We start from the raw sequence: 14562 nt of genomic DNA on the forward strand, positions 1-14562 counted from the left end.
ATCAAAATTTGTTTTGGCATGTACTTTGATGTGTTGTATAATTCAACACTGAGTTTGAATTGCTTTCCTTGTTGCTTGTAAAATAGACTCATGATATGTGATATGCAGCATGCTACATGTGGATGTTTGAAAAATTGGCATCTTGAAATTGGTATTTTGAAAATCTAAGCATAAAGTTATTTTTTAAATATCTTGACCATGTACGCTTATGATCACATGAAAAAATGAAAAATTAGAATCTATGAGAAGTGCATGATAAAATTTCAATATGAATAACTAATATGTATATTGGTATCCATGAATATATCACTTGATCTTTAAGCAATACAACAAGATTATGAGCATTGGTAATATTGTCATGATCTTGGTATTTGAATGATGCATTATGCATGAAAAAAATTTTTTAAGTTTTTTTTCACAAATATGAATGTTGAGCACCATATGCATTATTGAAAATTCCAAGATGTCATAACACATGAAATAAGAATGCCTAATATGAAATATGATATTGAATTTTGGCATGATTGAGAAGTGTGTGATCATATGTTCTTTTAAATGTTTACCCTTTTTGATTGATGTCAAAAGGGGGAGTAGTAGTTGGAGCAAAAATTTTGGCTTGATTGAGAGCATGATATTGAATGTTGAGCATGTTGAACATGATACTATTTGAGCATGATAGCATGATAGTGAAAAATCACATTTGAGCATGTTGAGCATGATAAGCATGATTTTGGCTTGATTGAGAGCATGATATTGAATGTTGAGCATGTTGAACCTGATAGTATTTGAGCATGATAGCATGATAGTTAAAAATCATATTTGAGCATGTTGAGCACGATAAGAATGAAAAATTGGGCAATGAGCATGTTTGATCTTGAATCTACAAATTGTTAAAATAATGCTTATTGCAAGGGGGAGTAGAATAAAGCAAGTTGTAAGGGGGAGATTTTTTATGCTTATTCATATGTTTTTGCTCCTCATTTGTCATCTTCAAAAAGGGGGAGATTGTTGACCTAACTAGGCTTTTCAATCCTGTTTTGATGATAACAAAATGAAGGATGCTTTAACATATGATATTAAGTGATGTGTTTTAGGTAAAAGAACTCTCAAGGTCGATAGGTTGAAGTTCAATGTTAATCTAGTGAAAGCTCCTCAGAATGTTGAAGGCAATGAATGACAAATGAAGAAGTTTAAGGGCAAGCAAACCTAGAGTCAAAAGTGAACCTCAAAAAGGCTGAAGGAGGCTGAAGAATTTAAGAAGACCATAATTAGAAGAACTATTGTAAGTACTTCAAAGCCAAATGCTAGTTAGATATGTGAAGCTCTCATAAGTCAAAAGAAACTAAGAAACACCTTGTTAAAAGAGCTTAAAATATGTTTTTATATTTATTTTGAAGCTCATTAGGCAAAGAGACTTAGAAACTTTAGTTTAAGTCTTGGAACACATTTTTCAAAGTTAAACAAGTTAATATTCCAAGATTAATTTAGCAAAGAAGAGTTTAATTCAACAATTTAATTAAATGAGGAAATTGTTCTTTGGAAAAATTTTGAATTTCAAAAATAATTCAATAATTTAATGCTACCTAATTAAATGAGAAAATTGTTTTTTGAAAAATTTTGAATTTCAAAATTAATTCAATAATTTAATGCTACCTAATTTAATGAGGACATTATTCTTTGAAAAAGCCTATAAACACCTCTTTGGGTAATGAAAAACAAGATAGAGAAAACACAAGAAAAAAGAGAAATTAGATAAAATTTGAAATTCATCTTGTGCTAAAATTCTCCTAAAGTTCTTCTTTGCTCATATCTTTTGCTTAAGAGGAATTCTACAATTTTGGTAGATTGAAAATATCAAAGCTCGGTTCCGGGTTGCAATTCCATTTCTCTTTTAAACGAACCATTGGTGACTTCTAAAAAATTTAGAGCTTCATATATTCTAATTTGCTTTGATTTTTTTGAAGTACAATTTACATCTCAATGTGTACAACCTGCTCTAAATTTTGAGAGTATATTTTGTACACAGAATTTATATTATATTCATGTAGATTGTGACGATTCCAGGTTTTCTGGATCGTTGGCTAGGCGAGAGATTATTGCTTAGAGAGGTGATGCTTTAGCCTTCTGAAGGAGTGTGTAAAGGTATTGTTCTGTCCGGTAAAGGAACAGGTTTAGTGAATCCTTTGGTGGTTTTTCCAAAGGCGAGGACGTAGGCTGTGTTGAAGTGAACTTTGTAAAATCCTGTGTCTCACTCTCTCATTCCCTTACTCTTTATTTTTAGCATATTTATATTGCGTTGATGGTTTAAATTTGAAATCATATACACTACGTATATTTGGAAATCAAACAAACTTAAAGTTTAATTTTGAGTTGGGTTGCGGAAATCGAAAGGGAGTACGTTGGTTAAACCATACTTTGCGGAAACCATACGGGAGTACATTACTTGGTTAAAACACCTAAAGAAAATTAACTAAGAGTTTACTTGAATTCTAAATTTTGGGAAAAGTGTGGATGTGTGGTTATAAATCATATAAAAGAAGCAAATTTATTTTAATAAGCATGTCATTCAACTACAAGGCTTGATTCATATTTATAAGGCATACATAAACAAACAACCATCCTAATTTCTTACTATTGTATATCTTAATTTTGGTTTGGTTGTTTACTTTCAAATTGTGTTTGATTAGTTTGGATAGTGTGGTTGATTGAAAGGTTGTTTGGTGATTTAGTTGTTTAAGTGTTTGTGTTGTTGATTGTATAAAAGAAACCAAGTTACTGTGTGTTTGACAAATTAAACAAACAAGTAAAAGAATTGGTTAAATAATAAAAGAAGTTAAGTATTCTTAAAAGGAATTAAAAAGAAAGTTTTTAAATTCCCAATTCACCCCCCTCTTGGGAAGCTATCCTAATTTCAAAATCAAACAAGCCAAGAGTGGAAATTTTATAAATCAAACAAAATACATTAAAGATATGTTGAAAAAGTTTGACATGGAAGGAAGTAAACCCATAGGAACTCCCATGAGCACCTCAACAAGCCTTAATAAGGATGAAAAGGGAAAATCAGTGGACACAAAACTTTATCGAGGAATGATAGGAAGCCTATTGTATTTGATAGCCAGTAGACCCAATATCATGTTTAGTGTATGCATGTGTGCTAGATTTCAATCAGCACCTAAGGAATCTTATCAAGTCGTTGTTAAAAGAATACTAAAGTACTTGGTAGGTACTCTTGATTTAGGATTGTGGTATCCCAAGGAGACTGATTTTGAAATGATTAGCTATTCAGATGCGGATTACACTGGATGTAAAATAGATAGAAAAAGTACTAGTGGAACTTTTCACTTTCTAGGACGCTCACTAGTATCTTGGTTTTCAAAGAAGAAAAATTTTGTAGCTTTATCCACAACCGAAGTCGAATATATAGCTGCCGAGAGTTGTTGTGCACAAACACTATATATGAAACAACAACTACAAGACTTCAATATTGAATACCAAACAATATCAATTAAGTGTGACAACATAAGTGCAATAAACATTTCTAAAAATCCTATTTCACACTCACGAACTAAGCACATTGATATAAGACATCACTTTCTAAGAGATCATGTTAAAAAAGAAGTCATAATACTTGAATTTATCAATACAAATGATCAATGGGCAGATATATTTACAAAACCTCTCAGTGGAGAAAGATTTATAACTATAAGAAGAGAACTTGGATTAATACATAGTAGAGAAGTGTTTTAGATAGAAATTATGAAATTTTTCTAGACTTCAGTCATCTAAGCCTAAATCCTCAGACGACTTAACACTGTAGACTGTAGGTTCAGAAGATTGAACCTAGACTTCAGACGTCTGGGAGGCTACTGACTTTTAAAATTTAGGATTTAGAAATCTTCAGTCTTCTAAAGTGGTGGAGTTTAAATATAACAACTCCTTCAAAACCCTAATTTCAAACATCTGAAGTCTGTTCCATCACTCCTCCGAACTCACCTCTCTCTATCTCCCTCCACCCTTAACCAAAAATCCTTTAATCTGAAGCCCCATTCACTCTTCAAAAATCACTCTCACACAGTTTAGGGTTTTCAAATCAAGCTCTTTCGCCTACTCCAATCATGCCTCGCACCAAAAAAATGGAAAATCATGGATCTTCTTCAGGAAGGGATGACCAAAATATCGAAAAATGGCTTGTTGCACAACAAGCCAAACTTCGTTATCATGCCTCTGTTGACACTGTTGATCCTATTTTGGGTAAGCTCTTAGACATCTCCTTCTTCACTGATGAATTTCCTGAAATTCTCCCTTTATTTCAAAATATAGGATGGTATGATTTCATTGTTCAGCAACCCAAAGGCACCTTTCCTAATCTTGTCAAAATATTCTATGCAAACTTGATTTATTGAAACGACATTTTTTCATCTAAAGTTAAGGGGAAGAAAATTCTTTTAAATTCTGAAATACTATCTCCTATCTTCAAAATCACTCCAGGAGAATTTGAATGTCCCACTTTCACTCAATCGTAGATTTTGGAACAAGGTTTTACTCCTAAAACCTTTCTACCATTATTTATGGAAAGCGAACCCGTATACTTTGGGCATCCTCCGTCATATAAGCAACTCTATTTAAAAGGCCAAATTCTACATAAGATGACTTCCTATAATATTCTTCCCAAACAAGGTTCGTTCGATCATATTTTATACATGGAATGTTTTGTTCTTTGGTGTCTTCTTTAAAAAAAAAAAAAAAACTAGATTTGGCCAGCTTGATTATAGAATGGATGTGGGTTAAACTAAAGTCGACCAGGGTTGTTCTCCCCTATGGTGGTGTTCTCACCCTTCTTTTTGCTCATCTGCATATCTCAAATGCTTCCGAATTATTCATTAAAAGAACCCGATATATATATAATCTTTTCAATCTTACCACCTTAAAACAAATGGGGTACAACAAAGGCAATGAGGGTTGGTACTTTAAGGCTAGTAGACCTCAACATGTTCCAGCAGCCTCAGCAGTAGCTCCTCCTCCTCCTACACATGATCAGGGATCTTCACAAGAAGCACCCTCGTGGTTTTTTTCCTTTTAGCAAGACTTCTCCACTTTCTCATTTGAAGTGCGATACAAGATTCATAGTATCAAGGAGAAAGTCATCTCACTTGATCAGTGCTTAACCCAACTTAAGGAACATTAGGCAAATTCCTCTAGGGGTGGTGATCCCATGGACATCAGCTCAGCTCCCCGTAGAGAAACTGATAGTTCTGAAGAAGAAATTGAGGACAAAGAAGAAGGATCTGAGGAAGAAGAAGGTTAGCAAGAAGAAGGAGGTCAAGAAGAAGGTCAGCAAGAAGAAGGTCAAGAAGAAGAAGAAGAACGGGAAGATGAAGAAAATGAAGATAGAGTAGATGACTAGCTGATGTTGTATTTATGAGTTGTTTGAGTTGTATGACACTATTTGAGTTGTTTGACTAGCTGAAGTTGTTTTATGAGTTGTTTGTTTGCGATACTTTTTGAATGTAGTTCCCTCTATGTGTAATGACATCTTTGCTATTACAATATGATTCTATTTCCTATCCCTTGTTTCTTTTTTAATAATGACAAAAGGGGAGAAAATTGTTAGCAAAGATGGTACAAAATGAGCTAAAGTGTAATGTGCTAAAGTGAACTATGGCACAAAAGATGATATAAAATGAGCTAAAGTGTAATATACTAAAGTAAAATATGGCACATAACTTGTAAAGTGAAGCAAGTAAAGGTAAATAAGTTATACAAATATAAGAAATCATACATGTGACGCTCCGTTTTTCGTACCAATTTTTTTTCATAAACAATAATAATTTACACGTCATAAACATCTATAAATCAGCCACGTCAACAACCCTACTACCATTCGTATGACCTGACCCGCATTGGGTACCAGGTAAAAAGTTATTTTATTTATAAAACCTAATAGCGGAAGACAGTATATTTATATCATTCAGAATACAATATCTAGAGTATCTACATACACACATATACATCATTATCACAAACTAAAAAACTACTCAATACTAGGGGAATTACACCTCCCCTAGTCCAGAAACTCACCCTGTGTGTCAGGGTCTCAACTCCCAATGGTCACGGAGCTCTATCGTCTAGCCTATCTCTGTCCCATGAAAAATTTAGATAATTTGGGTGAGACACATCTCAGTAAGAAGGAATAAATTATTCACAGTGTGTGGCTATATGAGTTCAGTTATAACATGCTTTACTTTTCAAACCATCATTTCATTTGAGAAAATACACTCATATACACATTCTCATACTCATATAGATATACAACACAAACTTTTATAAGCTTTAAAACCATTTCTTAAATTCAATAATTTCAACACATAAATATATGCAAAGTTCCCGAGAATATGGAAGATTACCCGCCCATACAGGTAGCTTCCCTCTGCCTTAACACGTTATGCAGCCAGGTATGACTACATCTGATACTTATTAGGGCACTCACCTTACTCAGTAAGCCCTCAGGCGGAGAGTTTCACTTCGCCTCAATTATTTATATTATTAACTCATGCGGTTCCATTTATTAATTTTATCATTCTTTATTTCTCAATTTCCATTCTTTCTTTCATTTCTCATTTTAGCCAATTTTATCATTCTTTCACTTTCTGTTTTCATTTTACTTTCCGATTCATGAGCATCCTTGGTATCAAATACAAATATCACGTCTGTAACTCATGGCCACCCTAAGAATCTTTCTATCCACACCATGCTTCCCCCCATGGTTAAGGTTGTACAGCTTGAAGGCTGGATTCAATCGCAGTTGACCGACCCGGTTAGATTAAATATCATATCACATATCACGTCTATAGTATGATTTGCCGGCCTATAACCCTGAACCGGACTCAAGGGCTCAATAACCCAAAAAAATGGCCCAGTCAACTGTCACGCCGCACCCTCCAAGAGTCCGTGTCGTTGCACTAACACCACTAGCTATGGTACCATGCTCAATATCATAACCATCTATCAGGGTTCACTACCACATATGCGCAATCATTATACGGTATTGGCATTTCATTAAACATATTTCATTATATGACAATTTAGTTCAATATAAATATTCTCATCATTTTATGTGCACATTTCATCATCTCGCAATAATATATATCATTTTTCACGTATTTTCATATTTTCCCAAAAATACCTATACCAATAATTTGTACAAACTCATTTCTCATGCAAATAATTTTTACTCACAAATAAGTACCACATTTCATTATTTTCCAATATCAGTAATTCACAAAATCTCATTTTTCAGGTAAAACATTTCTACTCACGTATAAATACCATATTTCATTATTTTTCACTACTCATATCAATAATTCTCATTTCAATATTTTCTCAAAAATTACTCATCGTTATATTTTATACTCCAAAATATCATAATTTAAAATTACTCAAATGTCACACAATTTATCTGATATTTATATCATAACAACTTTCAGACAAAAATATCATATGCTCATTTACACATATTAATTCAAATAATAATTCTAAAAACACAGTTATAATTTATTTCTCTTACCTGGCTTACTGAGAGACTCGTTAACACCTAGATTCCTACGCCCTTAGTGCCCGAAACTCAAATCCTAAAATTCACATTTTTCCTAGATTAACTAACTAATTTCCCCCCCAAAAAAAAAATACTCAACTAACCTTCCCTAAGCTCCATATACCCCAAATTATCATTTAAACTATTATTTAACACCCCCATTTAATTTTCTGAAATTTTCCCGTGGGTCCCAAAATTACATCCGCAGCGCTCACTTGAACCCTAAATTTCAAAAATCCCACTTCAACCCTAGATGCTTAATATTTTAGCATTTCTAAATTAATACTGATTAATTAAAAATACACCCCTTAAGAACCCCCATACCCCAAATTTGGGGTTTTGCCCACGACGACCCCACGAGAATTCTATCCCGCTCGACATGGAGAGAATCATCCATAGATTCTCGTGGTGGTGTCTGTTCGTCGATTGGGCTTATAATTTGTCAGAAATTAAAGAAAAAGAGAAAATTGGCCTACCCCAGGAGATACATCTACGCCACTCCTACCACCGATCCGCTCTGGTAGAAATGACAGCAACGGAGAATGGAGTCCAGCAGTATCTTCCGATTTTCGATCGGGTGAAAATCCGCCATGAAACCGAGGAGAGAGGGAGGGAGAATGAGAGGAGAGAGAATGTTTTGCGTGCAAGTAGAAAAGAAAAAGAAAAGAAGAAGAAGAAGAAGAAGAAAGGGGGGGGGGGCGGCTCTCTCTCTCTCTTTCTCAAAGTATTCCTAAAGCTTCCAGCTTCAGGAATAATAATAATAATAATAATAATATTTAATTAATAATAATAATAATAATATATTTTATTAATAAAAATAAAAATAAATTTTAATTAATTTTTTTTTCTTTCTTTTAAATCCGATTATTAATTAATTAACTATTTTTTTTTTTTGGAATCACCCTACTAATCTTATATAGCCCTTTTTGGGGTTATTACATCCTCATAAAAATTTCGTCCTCGAAATTTGCTCTTCATCACCTTTCATTCTTAAAGAAAAACATCCTAATTTTATTAATTACCCTCACTTATGGTGGAGGAACACCGTGGTTACAACGAGGGTTTTGGGAGATTACAACTTTTCCAAAATTCTCCCAAAGCCATTCATATTTTAAAATTAAAAACCTTATCTATCCTACGTTACACTATACAAATAAAAATATCCAATCTTATTCATTTCACTTGATTGATTCAACTCTAAGCTCCACCAAATAAGTGTTGATATCTTTGGTGCATCTGATCCTCAAGTTCCCAGGAAGCCTCCTCAATGGCATGATCACACCACAAAACTTTCACTAGTAAAATCTTCTTCGTGCATAGCTTCTGTTCCTTCCAGTCAAGAACCTACATTGGCACTTCCTCATAAGCTAAAGTGTCTCTCAACTCCAGTGCTTCATAGCTGATCACATGGGAGGGGTCTGGGATGTATTTCCTCAGTATAGTAACGTGGAATATGCCATGGATCCTAGATAGAACTGGTGGTAATGCCAAATGATAAGCAACTGGACCCACTCTCTCAAGAATCTCAAATGGTCCAATATACCTAAGGCTCAGCTTACCCTTCCTCCCTAACCTCATAACTCCCTTCATCGGCGCCACTTTCAGGAACACGTGATCTCTTGTGTCAAACTCTAATTCTCACCGACGAGTATCATCATAACTCTTCTTCCAGCTCTGTACTTTCTTGATGCTCTCTCTGATGAATCTGACTTTATCTTGAGTCTGTTGTATCAGATCTGACCCCAATACCTGTCTCTCTCCAACCTCATCCCAAAATAACGGGGATCGGCACCTCCTTCCATAAAGTGCCTCACACGGTGCCATCCCAATGCTAGTTTGGTAGCTATTGTTATATGCAAACTCAACCAGTGGCAAATACTGCATCTAACGACCTCTAAAGTCCAACACACATGCTCGCAGCATATCCTCCAGAATCTGTATTGTCTTCTTGGTTTGCCCATCTGACTGAGGATGAAAAGTTGTGTTGAACGACAACTAAGAACCCATGGCCCTTTGCAGACTCTTCCAAAAACGAGATGTGAACCGTGGGTCTCTGTTAGAAACTATGGACACTAGGACGCTGTGGAGCCTAACTATCTCTTGGATGTATAACTCAGCCAATCTGTCCATGGAGTAGCTAACTCTGACCGGCAAAAAGTGTGCAGTCTTCGTTAGTCGATCCACCACTACCTAGATAGCGTCCTGTCCATGCAATGTCGGTGGCAATCCTGAGACGAAATCCATCCTTATATGCTCCCACTTCCACTCTGGAATGTGGAGTGGCTGCAATTATCCCGCCGGTCTCTGGTGCTCAACCTTCACTTGCTGGCACATCAAACACTGATCCACATACTGGGTTATCTCCCTCTTCATGTTGCTCCACCAAAAGGATTCTCGAAGATCCCTATTCATTTTAGTGCTACCTAGATGTACAGTATATAGGGACCGATATGCTTCCTCTAGGATAACCTTCTTGATCTCAGGGTCGGCAGGAACGCATAACCTGGTACGGAACCTCAAGGCTCCATCATCTGAGATACTAAACTCTGTTTCCCGACCAACCTGTACCTTTCCTATAAGCTCTACTAGTTCTGCATCATTCCTTTTAGCTACTTTAATCCTCTCCTATAGAGTCGGTTGCAAAACCAAGTCAGTAATGAACGCCTGGTGATCGCCCTCTACCAGCTCCACACCAAGCCTCTCTAGATCCATTTGGATCGGATGCTGAATCTCCACTGCAGATAAAGATGAATCCACTGATTTTCGACTCAAAGCATCAATGACCACATTAGCCTTTCTTGGGTGGTAGCTGATAGTGCAGTCGTAATCCTTTATTAGCTCCAGCATTCTCGTTTGCCTCATATTCAATTCTTTCTGCGTGAAGAAATATTTTAAGCTCTTATAGTCAATAAATATTTCACACCTACCCCCATATAGATAGTGCCTCCAAATCTTCAGTGCGTAAACAACCGCCGCCAACTCTAGATCGTGGGTAGGGTAGTTCTTCTCATATTCCTTCAACTGTCGTGAGGCATAGGCTATCACTCTCCCTCTCTGCATCAAAATGCATCCAAGCCCTTTATATGACACATCACTGTAAATTACAAACCCCTCTTCTCCTAAAGGAATCGTCAACACATGCGCAGTGATGAGTTGCAGCTTCAATTCCTGGAAGCTCGGTTCACATTCATCAGACCACTCAAACTTCACTCCTTTCCTAGTCAATCTAGTCAACAGGCCTGACAATCTAGAGAAGCCCTCAACAAACATACGGTAGTACCTAGCCAATCCCAGGAAACTCTTGATTTTGTGCACGTTCTTTGGTCATACCTAGTCTACTACCACCTCAATCTTACTCGGATCAACAGAAATACCACCCCTGGATATGACGTGTCCAAGGAAGGTAACCTGCTCCAGCCAGAGCTCACACTTCTTGAGCTTCGCGTATAACTTCTTCTCTCGTAACACTTGCAACACTATACTTAGATGCTCCTTATGCTCCTAAGAGCTCTTCGAATACACCAGTATATCATCAATAAATACTACCACAAACTGATCCAAGTACTAGTGAAAGACCCTGTTCATCAAATCCATAAACACTGCAGGAGCATTCGTCAACCCAAATGGTATAACCAGAAATTCATAATTGCCATACCGTGTTCTAAATGCCGTCTTCGGAACATCTTCCACCCTGACTTTCACCTGATGGTACTCGGAGCGTAAGTCTATCTTCAAAAAGATCTGTGTCCCCTGTAATTGATCAAACAAATCATTGATACGCAGGAGTGGGTAATTATTCTTGATAGTCATTGTTGGCCTAATAAGGCTTACAATTCTTATTTTGATGATAACAAATCAATGATATGTTTAATATGTTTCAAGTAAAATTTTTTCAGGAAAGTGACAAAGCCCAAGTGCATAAAGAAGCCTATGGATTACAAAGAATTCTTGAAGAACACAAGTATAGTTTATGGATTACAAAGAATCCTTGAAGAACACAAAGAAAAGCTTATGGATTACAAAGAGCATGAGAAATAAAATTATACTGGTGAAAAGCTCAAATAAAAGATTGAAACAACAAAGATAATGGAAGAAGAGGATTGGAGATTAAAGAATTTTATTTTAGGATGTTCTTAATGTAAGTACTTCAAAGGTTAAACTCAAATATAAAGTGGTTTGAAACTCATAGAAAATCAAAAATATTTTTTTTAACATATATACTCTAAAAAGTTTTTTTTTTTTTTTAATAAATAAAAAGGGCTTAAGAAGGGAAGATTTTTTAAACAATTTTTTTAAACATATATTCTCTGAAAAGTATTTTTTTTAATAAATAAAAAAGGCTTAAGAAGGGAAGATTTTTTAAACCATGTTTTTAAACATATTTATTTCAAAATATTTGGAAATGAATTTTAGGAATCTTTGGGAGTAATGGATGGCTTCTAAAAACATCTATAAATAGTCAAAAGCTTCAAAGGTTTAAAATAATGATCATAGAGGCAATATTGAAAGGTTTTTGAAATTAAGCAATTCTCAAAAGTTTCAGATCCAGAAATTTCAAAGTTTCAGATCCAGCAATCTTCAAAGTTTTAGATCAAGCAACCTTAAAGGTTTTTAGATCAAGCTACTTTTCCAAGGTTTTTAGATCAAGTGATTTTCAAATATTCAAATTTCTCAAAGGATCTAAAATATTCTTGTGCTTAAACTTTCTGATCTAATATTGATTTATATATTTGAAGCAAAGCTTTAAAAAATCAAGATCTTTCATTTTCTTTGAAAAATCATTTGGTAATTCTTACCAAGCGTTGAGCTTCAAATTTCTTATATTTGAATTACTTTGGAGTATAAGTGAGCTGATCATTGTACTAATCTACTCTATTGTGAGAGTTCTCTTTTGTACACAAATTTCTTTATCATCATTCTTAAATGATTCAGAGTTGTTGAATCATTGGACCAAACAAAGGGTTATCGTTTGGAGAGGCGGGCTCTAGCCTGACAGAAGGAGTGGTTGTAAATTGGTATTGTTCCACCAGGTAATGGAACTGATATAGTGGAATCCTTTGGTGTTTTGCCAAAGGTGAGGACGTAGGCTGTGTTGAAGCCGAACCTTGTAAAAATCTTGTGTCTTTCTCTCTGCTTTACTTTATATTATTTACTTGCTATTGTGGTAAGATTTAAATGTGCAGGTTGCAGATTCATAAGTGAGAAAGAAACAAAGGTACTTGATATTTAGAAAGTACGTTTTGATCAATCATTTACGGAAACCCAAAAAAAGAGTACGTTGGTTAATCTGCATAAATCTTGATCAAGTAAAGTGCATACTAAGAGTTTACAGAAAAATCAACTAAAGCTCTAATATTTTTGGTTGAGTGATTGAGTTATGTTGATTTCATTAATTGACTTGTGAATTTAAATTTCAGTATTTTTAAGTGTAGTTATCGTTTTTATATCTTGTTTTTTGGGTAACTAAAATCAATAACTTAAAAATCATTAAAATATAAAAAGAATCCAATTCACCCCCCCTCTTGCGAAGCTATTCCTCATTTTAGTCACTTTGTTTATTTCTTGATAGTAGATGCACATCCTCATCGAGCCATCCTTCTCTCTCACAAACAAAATCGGTGCTCCCCAAGGCGACACACTAGGCTGGATAAGTCCCTTATCTAACAGTTCTTGCAATTGTTCCTTCAATTGTTTCAGCTTTGTCGGCGCCATTCTATACAGCGGCTTCGAAATTGGTGTTGTCCCCAGAACCAGATCAATAACAAACTCTACCTTATGATCAAGATGTAGTCCCGGCAATTCCTTTGGAAATACATCAGGAAAATCCCTCACTACTGGGATCTCCTCCACCCTCGGCTCCCTTTTTGATACTGCCTTCACACAGGCTAAATATTCCTGACAACCTTTTGATAGCAATCTACGTTCTTGAATAGCAGATAGTAACTGAGGTGGGGTGCACACACGTGATCCCACAAAATCACTGTACCAGTTGATTGAGATAATACTGTTGTATTTCCAGGCGTGGCTTGAGGAGGCGGTAATCCAGCCCGGTAAGGATTGTGTAAAGATTGAGGTTAGTCCTATGCTAATTGACCTAGTTGTTTAAGTGTCGCTCCACCCGCTTAAGTGAGCATTATAGTGGTAATCCTTGTACTTGTTAGTCAAGGCGAGGACGTAGGCAATTTGTTGAACCTCGATAACACTTCTGTGCGTCACTTCTCTTTACTACTTTCTAGTGCATGCTCAATTAATTAAATTGTGTTATTTATTTTCTGGTACATATTAAAATTGATTTAGTTACTTGCACTAGATTGACTTTAGGATTGTGAATATACTACTATTAGGATACTGACCTAGGGCATTAATTTTAAAAATACCAATTCACCCCCCACTTGAGATCACGGTAAAGCTAACAATTTATATTAATGAATATATATGCTCAAAGAATTCTTGAACAAATCCCAATGATTTTCTCCCCCAAAAAATATATTCAAAGATAAGAATCGGATAACCTAGGGTTTTCTTTCTAAATGATTGATCTTTCAAAAACAAGAAGGCTCTCAAGAAAAATATATATGAGATTAAATATATGCTTAAGCCTTACTTGAATAACTCAAAATAAATTTCTCCAAGAAATATTTTTCAAAAAGAAGTGTAAGGGAGAAATTTAATCTTTGAAAAGCATAAGAATAGGAAGGCTATCAAGCAACATATATATCAAAGATAATATATGCTCAAGTCTTTTAAAATAAAACCCCAAAATATTTTTCTCCAGAAATATTTTCAAGAAGTGTCAGAGAAATAGAAATTTAAAGAATAAAAGGGGCATAAGAATGTGGGAGAATCAAAAAATATTTGACTAAACATCCCAAGTTATTCTCCAAACTTCTCCAAATGTTTAGGGCATATATTTATAGGAAAAAACCAAATATAGCTGTTACATGACCGTTAGGCAATATAATAACATCATA

This window comes from Malania oleifera, chromosome 4 (genome assembly GCF_029873635.1).
Source record: "Malania oleifera isolate guangnan ecotype guangnan chromosome 4, ASM2987363v1, whole genome shotgun sequence".
In the NCBI taxonomy this organism is placed as follows: Eukaryota; Viridiplantae; Streptophyta; class Magnoliopsida; order Santalales; family Ximeniaceae; genus Malania; species Malania oleifera.